Genomic DNA, 9,960 nt, shown 5'->3' on the forward strand with positions numbered 1-9,960 from the left:
CAGCATTCAGTTCTCACAGGGGCCAAGCAGATGCCACAATGCAAACAAATCAGGATGAGTGCTCCATAAACAGGTGGTCCCCATTGCAATGCTGTCCACACTGCATCCCTGTAGGAAGAGTTTTATGTCAGGAGTTTTGGAAGCCCAGCTTCAAATTACCACTCAGTCATGAAGCTCCCTGGGTGACATTCGGTCACACACCCTCTCTCAACCTTGCCATCCTCACAAGGATAAAATGGGGGAGAGGACCATGTGGATTATCCTGAGCTGCTTGAAGGAAAGGTGGGTTAATGAACGGATGATAGCAAAGTGGACATCCAATGAAGCTGGGCTTTGGAAGATTCAGGACAGGTAAAAGAAAGTAATTCTGCTGAGGAATGTTGGAGAGTATGTCGTGCAGCTCAAAGTTAAACTGTGGAACTCACTCCCACAGGAGGCAGTGATGGCCATCAACCTAGATGACTTCAAAATAGGATTAAACAAATTCATGGATAAAGGCTATCAGTAGCTATGCTCTGCCTCCACACTTGGAAAAGTTCTTGTGCTCAGATCTCACTTTCCTTTGCAGAGGTTTTATTTATTCTACCTCGTGATTTGGATCCTGCTTTCCCCGCCTTGTGGCTCCCGTCTCTGGTTTTGAAGTGTTCAAAGGGCACAGGGATTTTGATACCGGAAAGCAAAGTTAAAGTTTTATCATTGGTGCCTCCTCCCTTTGCATTTAATGTTTCACCTCACCTAAGTGTCAGACTGTGTCTGCCAAGGGGGAGGGGGAAGGTCTGAATTTGAGGGCACATCAGTAGGGAACAAGGTTCAGACACCCCAAACTATCATATTTTACTGGCATATTTGCTAAAAAATATCAGACTTGTTTGGGCCACCTTTTGAATTCCGCTGCAAAATGCCCCCAATGTTGTGAAAAGCTTGTATTGCTCTATTTGCCAAGGCTGGTCCCATAAATTCCACGTGATCTCTTAACTATTCTGGAGCCACCCAGTCAAAAGTCTCCTACTGGCACCCGCTTTCCACGTTTCCTTCAGAGCTCCAGGTCCTGATGATGGCAGACCAGCTATTAAAAGAAATTGAGGCTGCGGGCATCACGGACCTATCAGAAAAGAGGTCCCTGGTGATAAAATGGGTAAAAGGGCTGTTCCCAGGTGTGGAGGTGGTCACCACAGAAACCCTTCAGCAGTGGATGAAGGAAAAACTAGAGGAGCTGATCATTCTTGTAAGTAGCAACTTCTTGCTGGCAGGAATAGTTAAACTGTGGAACTCCCTTCTGCTGGAGACCACCAATCTAAATGGCTTTAAAAAGATGATTAGGCAAATTCGTGGAGAAGAGGGCTATTGATGGCTACTAGCCAAGGTGCGTATGTTCTGCCTCCACAGTCGGAGGCAGAGTGGTCAGGAGCCGCCAGGAACAGGTGGTCAGCTAAAATGAATTGAAGGCTTCAAGGCCAACTGTATCCATAAAGGGACTGATGTACAGTGGTACCTCTGGTTACGTACTTAATTCGTTCCGGAGGTCCGTTCTTAACCTGAAACTGCTCTTAACCTGAAGCACTCCCGCTGCTAGGGCCTCCCGCTGCCGCCGCGCCACCGCCACACAATTTCTGTTCTCATCCTGAAGCAAAGTTCTTAACCCGAGGTAATATTTCTGGGTTATCGGAGTCTGTAACCTGAAGCGTATGTAACCTGAAGCGTATGTAACCCGAGGTACCACTGTACTCTCAGAATCTCTGATGATTAAGAGAAGGTTAGAGAGATCAAAAGTTTGTATTTTTTCGCAAAGGGAGAATTTGGGAAATATGACCTGTCTGGCTTAAAGACTAGGAAAGATATGAAAGTGGTCAGCTTGGAAGCATCTAGATAACATTGCAGTGATGAGTAGGAGGTATGGTTCTGATAAGGATAAATCTTGACAAATATTGCCTTTTGATTTCCTGTCCTAGTGGACTGTTGTTGGGGGGGGCGTGTTGCTGTGGGTGCAATTTATCTTGTATTCAGTAAAGCACTTTATGTTTTGGTTAAATGTGGGTTAGGTGATATCACTACCAGGTGGATTCACAGCTGACTGGGAAACACCCCCTCAACCAAAAAAAGTATATTTCTCATCAATGCTTCCTCATCCAAAGAGAGGGAGGTTTCTACAAAATCTGGGCCACAAATTTAGAAATGGATGCAGCCCAGTCCTGTGCCTGTTTAACCAGGAGGACCCTGACTGAGTCCCAAAGCAGGCCTGGGATTGCAGGAGCAGCAGCACCCAGCTTCTTCCCAAAGGAATGCTTTTCAAGACACAAGGGTGTTTGAAGTGGGATGGGGACAGCCTTGGGGATTCCTGTGGCACTGGGCATCCCCAATATGTTGATGCCAGGCCTCCCAGAGCACATACTCTCCAACATTTCTCTCATGAAAAGAGGGACGTCCTATTCCACAATGATAATTTTACTATTTATACCCCACACTTCTTACTGGGTTGCCCCAGCCACTCTGGGCAGCTTCCAATATATATAACAGCATAATAAAACATTAAACATTATACAGGATTGCCTTCAGACAGCTCCAGGGTTGGATAGCACCATACCCTCCAACATTTCTCCAGTGAAAATAGGGATATCCTAAGGAAAAGTGGGACATTCCAGGATCAAATCTGGAATCAGGGACCTCCCTGGAAAATAGGGACACTTGGAGGGTCTGAGAGCATTCCCAGCAACCCTTTTCTTCTTTGACTCGCTTCAGATATACAAATGCTTCAGATCGCAGAGCCTCCGGACCCTATTAAAGGGTTTCATTTTCATCCCAGTCACGTTTCCTATTGTGGGCCTTCATTCATGAGCCTGGGAGATATTGCCAGGCTCTCCTCCTCCTCTGTGGGTCTGCTTGAATGAGGCTTGGTTGCAAGGCCCTCTGCTCCACAAAGGGGTCAGGACACCCACAGCTGCTTCTCACTGCATTTCAAGGTGAGAAAGTGCCACAGAAAGGGCCTCTATTGATAGCCAAAATCTGAGTTGCCTACTGACCCAGATTCTCCCCCCTACATCAGGAGGCTAAAACAACCTCTGTGGTGTAACCCACAGAGTCAAACAAGCAGGATTTCACTGGACATTCCTTGGGTATGTTATTTTTAAAAACTGCCATTTATACAACAGCCTCAACGTGTTCTTTTTAGAAACGGTTTTGCTATTTTTGCACGAGGAGATATCATGTAACTGTTTTAAGCGGCATCCTATAATCTTCCCCATTCCAAGAAAGCGTTTACGAAATGAGTTTTAGAAAGGCTTCTCCTGCTGACTTATTCTTAGCTTTTGTTAACATGGCAGGAGAGGGTGTCTCTTTACACAAAGTGGTTTTAGCAGTTGAGAAACTATCATCTTCACAAAGCAAAGAATGCCATCCCTCCCGAGTAAACACAGCCTCTTCCTCTGGCTAAAATGAGGTGGGGGCAGCCCACCAGACAAACCCACAAGCTCACTTTCCCACGTGGGACTTCAGGGGACAGCGCCCGGCAGGATGCTTTGGCCCTCCGCTGGGCCAAAATAAACGGCAGCGTTTTCTATTGCAGGCCACCCAAGCCAGGCCAATTTTTGTTTTCTTAAAGGATAAAATATGCAGGACAAAGATGGACCCAAAAGTTGCATCTGTTCTCTAAAACTAGCTTAGCTGAACATGCAAGAGAATAATAGAATCATATAATTGTAGATTTGGAAGGATCATCTAGCCCAACCCTTTGCAATGCAGGAATAAGCAGTTGTCCCACACAGGGATCAAACCTGCAACTATGGCAATATCAGCACCACACTGAGCTGTTCAGTATCTGACCGTTATTAAATTGAATGAGGCAGCTAACTTAGGGTGTCGTCTTGAAAGGGCAGCTACACTATTACTTTTTAATTTATAATTATTGTGTTTTTACTCCCAGGTCAAGGTGATTGTGGAACTTTCTGGTCAAAATGATGTAGCCAACTTTGGGTACAATGCTTCTTGACAGGTGTGAGTGTGACATTGGCTGCTAAGAACTTTAGAAGAGATTTGTATCTGGTTCAGGCCAAAAGTGGGCTCACCTAGTCCAGCATCCTGTTCTCACAGTGGCCAACCAGATGCCCTAAAGGAAAGCCCACAAGCAAGCAGAACCTGAGTTCTATAGCAGCAGTCCTCCCCCTGAGCCCCTGCTATGATTCCCAGCAACTGTATGCTTTTCCACTTCAGGCAAGAAAACCATTTGGAGCTAGGCCTGGACTTTAGGTCTGCTGCACCAGAAACAGGGGAAGCCCTGGCAATCTCCTGTAACATTTTACTGTTGACCTGTTATTCCATCTGGCTTCATTTTGCTGCTGCTGTGTACTGTGTTCATTTACTTTGAAGGGGAGGAATTCAGGAGCATTTTGGGAAATTAACCTGGCTCTGTCATCCTGTTGACTGAACTGAATCCGCTTGCCCAAAGCTTATCTGGAGGAATGAAATGATGTTTGGTTGCAGTGTTGACATGTCTCCCTAGTAAACATTTTGCACAAACGCCCCCCCCCCCACTTTCCCAGCACATTTCCCATCACTTCCCAAACTGCAAACAGCCAGGGGGTTTGTCTTTTAAAGTGGATTTGTTGCACCATGGCAACAGATTGCCTGAATTTCCGGTAGATGCTCAGATCCCTCCCACAAAATCCTGGCAGTCTTAGGGGTGCCCAAAGTACAGGGAAATGCCATAAAAAGCTTGGAATGAATTGGTGATTAACAAGAAAGGCAAATAAAGAGCCCACAATGGAATCAGGATGTTTGCAGGATAGATGCGCATTGTCACATGTAACCTCCCCAGAAGCAAATCGGAATGAAGGCCAAGAACATTCCCTACAAAAATGTGGAAAAAAGACAAGAATAATGAAGCAGCATTTTTGCCTTATAAGGGGTCCCAGGCTGAGGGGAGGCAGGAGGCAAGGCAATTGCTCCTAGATGACTCCAACAGTCTCTCCTCTGACATGTCCACGTTTGTAGGACACCCCTCTAGTTTGGGGGAGGGGACAAGTAACATCCCATGATAGACTACTTGTGTGGTTTGTTTGTTTTTAATATCAAATTCATTTGTTTTTGGTGCTGATGCTTTGCTGGAGCCCTAAGCATGTGGTTAGCCTGCCTGTTGGGGGTCCAACACTGGGGTTATGCATTTTTTAAAAAGAGAGAGGAAAAAACCTATCTTTGGAACCAACCACATTCTCACAATCAACCCACCATAGTGTCCCAGCATTCCAAAGAGCTTGATGGGGCCCCAAAATGTCCTTTTGACCTATGTGGTCCCTGGGGCTGACCTACTGCTGCCTTGCCTTCTACCTTAGGACTGGGCTTGGCCCGAGAGGCACCCGTTGTGTGCCAGAACGGAGAGCAGCATTGGGGAGCCCAGAAAGAAGGCCAAGGAGGCCCCATTCTCCGTTTGACTCAGGCCAGGTACAATTCCAGGGCTCAGGTTGCCAGAGGGGCCAGCGCCTCTCTTTAGAATCAGCCCTTGCAGCCAACCAGTCTCCCAGCTGGGCCCAGCCAACAGAAGCATCTCTTTGCTCTCCTTCAGGTCATACTGACACAACCGCACCACAGATATTTTAAGCCTCCACTGCTTGAAATAAACGCTGCTCGATTTGCAAGTTGGTTTTGTACAGCAGGCTCTTTTCCAACCCCTGGCAACACAAGTGTGTGCGGTTGTGTCAGTCTGGTCCCTATGGACGTTGTTAGTGCCAGTCTCCAAAACAAATACCCTGAGGGTGCTTTCAGGCACGAGACAGGACTGACTTTGTGGCTCATTTTGCAAATTTGTGCCTGGTAGGCATAAATAGCCCTCTTCTCTATGAATTTGTCTAATTCTCCTTTAGAGCCATTCAGGTTGGTGGCCATCACTGCCTCCTGAGGGAGGGAGTTCCACAGGTTAACAATGCACTGCCCTGAATCCCGCAACACTCCACTTCATAGGATGTCCTCAAGTTATAGTGTTATTAGGGAGGAAAGAAGACTTTTCTCTATCCACTTTCACCATGACATGCATCATTTTATATACTTCTATCATGTCGCCACTTGCTTTTCTCTAGGCAAAAACCTCCCAAACGCTGCTACCTTTCCTCATAGGAGAGTCGCTCTGTCCCCTTATACATTTGGGTTTCCCTCTACTGAACCTGTTCCACAGCTGTTCCTCCTTCCCTGCATTCATGCTGTCAATAAACTATATCCATCACACCCCAATATCTCTTTCTGGATTAGTCAAATCTAGATTAATCGTTCTTTTTTTACTCAGTTTACATCTCTGTGCAGCAGCTTTCCTGACTCATCACTCATTTGCCTAATTTGGACAGCTGCTCCCTTAGGAGCTCTCTAGAGGACCCCTTCTTCGGATTTCATCATCATGAACCATATGGGGATGATCCACAAACTTCGTGCACATCCCTTCAGCTCACAGAGACTCATAGAATTGTAGAGTTGGGTGGGACCCCCCCCCCAAGAGTCATCTAGTCCAGCCCTGCATGCAGAAATCACAGCTAAAGAATCCCCGACGCATGGCCATCCAACCTCTCTCTTAAAACCTCCAGTGAATAAGAGTCCAACTTCTTCCAAGGGAGTCCATTCCTCTGTAGAACAGCTCTCACTTTCAACTCTGGTCATAAACGTTCAGTCACAACAGTCCGGTTTACTGCTTAGTCCACTCTGCTGTGAATGCTGTATTATCTATTTCCTTTTACCCTCCTTCCAATAACAGAACCTGCTTCCAAACTTTAAGGGGACCTCTGCTCTTGTTCCTTTGCAAAGAAGCGTTTTTCAGGAGATGTTGAGGAGTCACTGTGTCAATATTTTGTAATCACAAGTATATTGCTTGGGATGCATTCATTCATTTTACTGCATTTCTACCCCACCTTTTCTCCTCAAGCAGCACTGGGCGGTGCGTACCTGGTTCTGTCCTCCTCATTTAATCTGCACAACAACCATGTGAGGTAGGTTAGGCTGAGAGAGTGACTGGTCAGCCAGCAAGCTTCATGGCTGAGGGGGGATTCGAACGCCGGTCTCCCTGGCCTAGTCCGATACCGCACTGGATCTCTATTGGTTTTATTGCGTGGGGAGTGTAAGCATCATCCATCCGCCCACCCCCCAATCTGTCTGAGAATAAATCGGTAGGCTTCTGGTGTGAGAGAATGCATGCAGCACATTAAAGTGAAAAAGGAATTGCTTTCACTTGCTTGCCAGAACAGTAGAATGTGTCTGTCGTATGGAAGTGGGAGAAACCTTTTGAAACCCTATCAAACAAAGTGGGGGTTACTTCTGAGGAGGCTTACCAAGGAGTGGGAATTCTAACCTCAGGTAACCCTGGTGCAAATGGAAGCAGGGCAGTCTTTATTCCAGATTATCGCTAACCCAGAATACTTTGGCTTCTGGTTCTGCCTTGCTAGAATGCAGCCTTTTGCTTTGGCCCACTTCCGGGTCCAAGAATTACTTAACACAGAAACCTTCAGAGATTCTCTCCTGCAAAGGTCAGGCAAAATTTGCAGAGAGTTTCACTTGCAAACAGGCCATGGAAAGAGGGTGTGCATAGAAGATGCTTATTTATAACCAGCCGAGGACACAAGCTGCAATTTCTTGACTCTTTCTCTGTCATTAGGCAGCAGGAGCAGCAGTAAGATCATAGGGATTCCTGCGTGGAACAGCAGAGCCTTGATTAGAGGTTTGGCTGATCTGGCCACCAGTTGTACTGAGGGCTGGGAGTAGGGAAGGGAGCAGCAGGTGATGCTGCGGAGCTCACAAAAGCTCCATTGTATGAATGCCTGTGAATCGTAGACTTGTAGAGTCAGAAGGGACTCCCAAGGGGCATCTAGTCCAACCCCTTGCAATGCTGTAATCACAGCTCAAAAATCCCTGACAGATGGCCATCTAACCTCTGCTTAAAACCCTCCAAAGAAGGAGAGTCCACCACCTTCCAAGGTCATCTGTTCCACTGTTGAATGGCTCTTATCAGTGCTTGTTTTCTGGGGACACACAGGGGTATGCATACCCCTAAACATTTCATGAATCTAAGTTTGGCCTCTTTGAGGGGCAGTATTTCAATATGAGTAGGAAAATGAGAGTACCCTAAACATTTTTTTTAAGAAAAAAAGCACTGGCTCTTACTATCACAAAGTTCCTTCTAATGTTGATACAGAATCTCCTTTCCTGTCATTTGAATCCACTGGTTTGGGTCCCCTGCCTCCGGAGTGGCAGAAAACAAGCTTGCTCTATCTTCCATGAGACAGCTCTTTGGGAATTTGAAGATGGCTGTCAAATCAGCGCTCAGTCTCCTCCAGGCTAAACACACCCAACTCCCTCAACTCATAAGGCTTGGGCAGCTCCAGCGGACAGGACTAGGAAGCCAATTTCAGCCAAACATTAAACACCAAACATGTTTGTCGCCTACTAGTCATTTTGCTCTTTTCTTCTTGTTGCCTCAGGACACTCGGACTTCAGCTGAGTTTGACGTCAGCCACTTGCCAGGTGCCATTTTGGTTCCTCCTGAAGCAGATGCCTTGCTGGAGTTTTTCAAGACACAGCTTGCGCCAGGTATAGCCAACTCCTCATGTGGTGAGATCCTCACGGTCTTACTAGCAGGACTCTGGCAGGGGGTGTGTGGTGGGACCATTTCATCCATCAGGCAAGAGAACCTGGTTAACTTCTCCACACAAATCATGAAGGCACTAACGCTTCTAAATAAATGATGCAAGATATAATAATAATAATAATTTATACCCCGACCTCCCCTGCCAGAACCGGGCTGAGGGCGGCTAACACCAATAAAATTACAATAAAACGTAATAGGAAAGGGGGGGGAACACTATCTAGAATAGATAGTGATATAATATACTTATTTTCTTCTGTTCTTGCTAAGCTTTTTTTTTTTACTTTATTGTGTTCAATTGAAATACTCTCAATAAAAAATTAAAATAAAAAAATGAAATTAAAACTGTATTACGTTTCGAAACAGCAGTTTTCAAGATCAGTGACAATCGTATGCTTCCTTCCAGCCTTCTTGTTTATACACATATTTTGTTATTTATAACTGTCCTGATGTTTTGCAATTCTCTTTTCGTAACAAGACGAAACCAGCCCTTTCTCTCTATGGATGCAGAATGAATGGGTCTGTGGTCTGCAAGGCCCAAGGCTTTATGGCAGAAAGCCATTTCCCTTAAATATATATAAAAAAGGAGAGTCAGCCTGAAGGTGGGCGAAAAGGTGAAAAGCTTAAAGCGTGATGGAAGTACAGATGGAATGTTTGAAGGCTTTTAACCAGCAGTGCTGTTTCCCTGTGTTTTTCCTACAAAGCTAGTTTCTTGTGACGTCTAATTAACCAGGTTGTAATAACTCGGTCATCCTGATAAGAGCTGTTAGGTTCTGCTTGTGAGCAGCACACCCATCAATCAGCTCAGAAGAGAGTCAGGATGATGTGAGTTTTCTCCAGTCTAATTATGCAGACTTTTACTCTAATCACTTTCCTCTCACACACATCTCTGTCTCTTCCAGGGCGGGAGGAGGAGGGTCCCAGCAAGCCCATCATTTGCTACTGCACAGTGGGTTATCGGTCGTCCATGGCAGCTCAGCTCCTGGGTAGCTACTTCTCCAAGGAGGCTGGGAAGACCTGCATGGCGTCGCCCAAGATCTACAATGTCTGTGGTGGCCTGGTGGCTTGGGCCGTTGAACGGAGGCAGATGGTAGACAGGCAGGAGAATCCCACCTCGGTGGTACACCCCTACAGCCCCACCTGGGCCAAGCTCCTTGAGCCTGAATTCAGGGCAGAGATCTGAGGAGCAGCTTGAGCTGAGGCGGGGGGCCTTCCTGGCAAATTATTCCAAAGCAGCAGCAGCAGGTGACTGTCAGAACACACAAGCACCCACCCCATCCTGAAAGTGGCATTTCAAGGACTCTCAGGCGTTGCAAAAGAGACTTGCCAGACAGTTGAAGTCTTCCAGTGTTTGC

This window comes from Podarcis raffonei, chromosome 15 (genome assembly GCF_027172205.1).
Source record: "Podarcis raffonei isolate rPodRaf1 chromosome 15, rPodRaf1.pri, whole genome shotgun sequence".
Taxonomy (NCBI): Eukaryota; Metazoa; Chordata; class Lepidosauria; order Squamata; family Lacertidae; genus Podarcis; species Podarcis raffonei.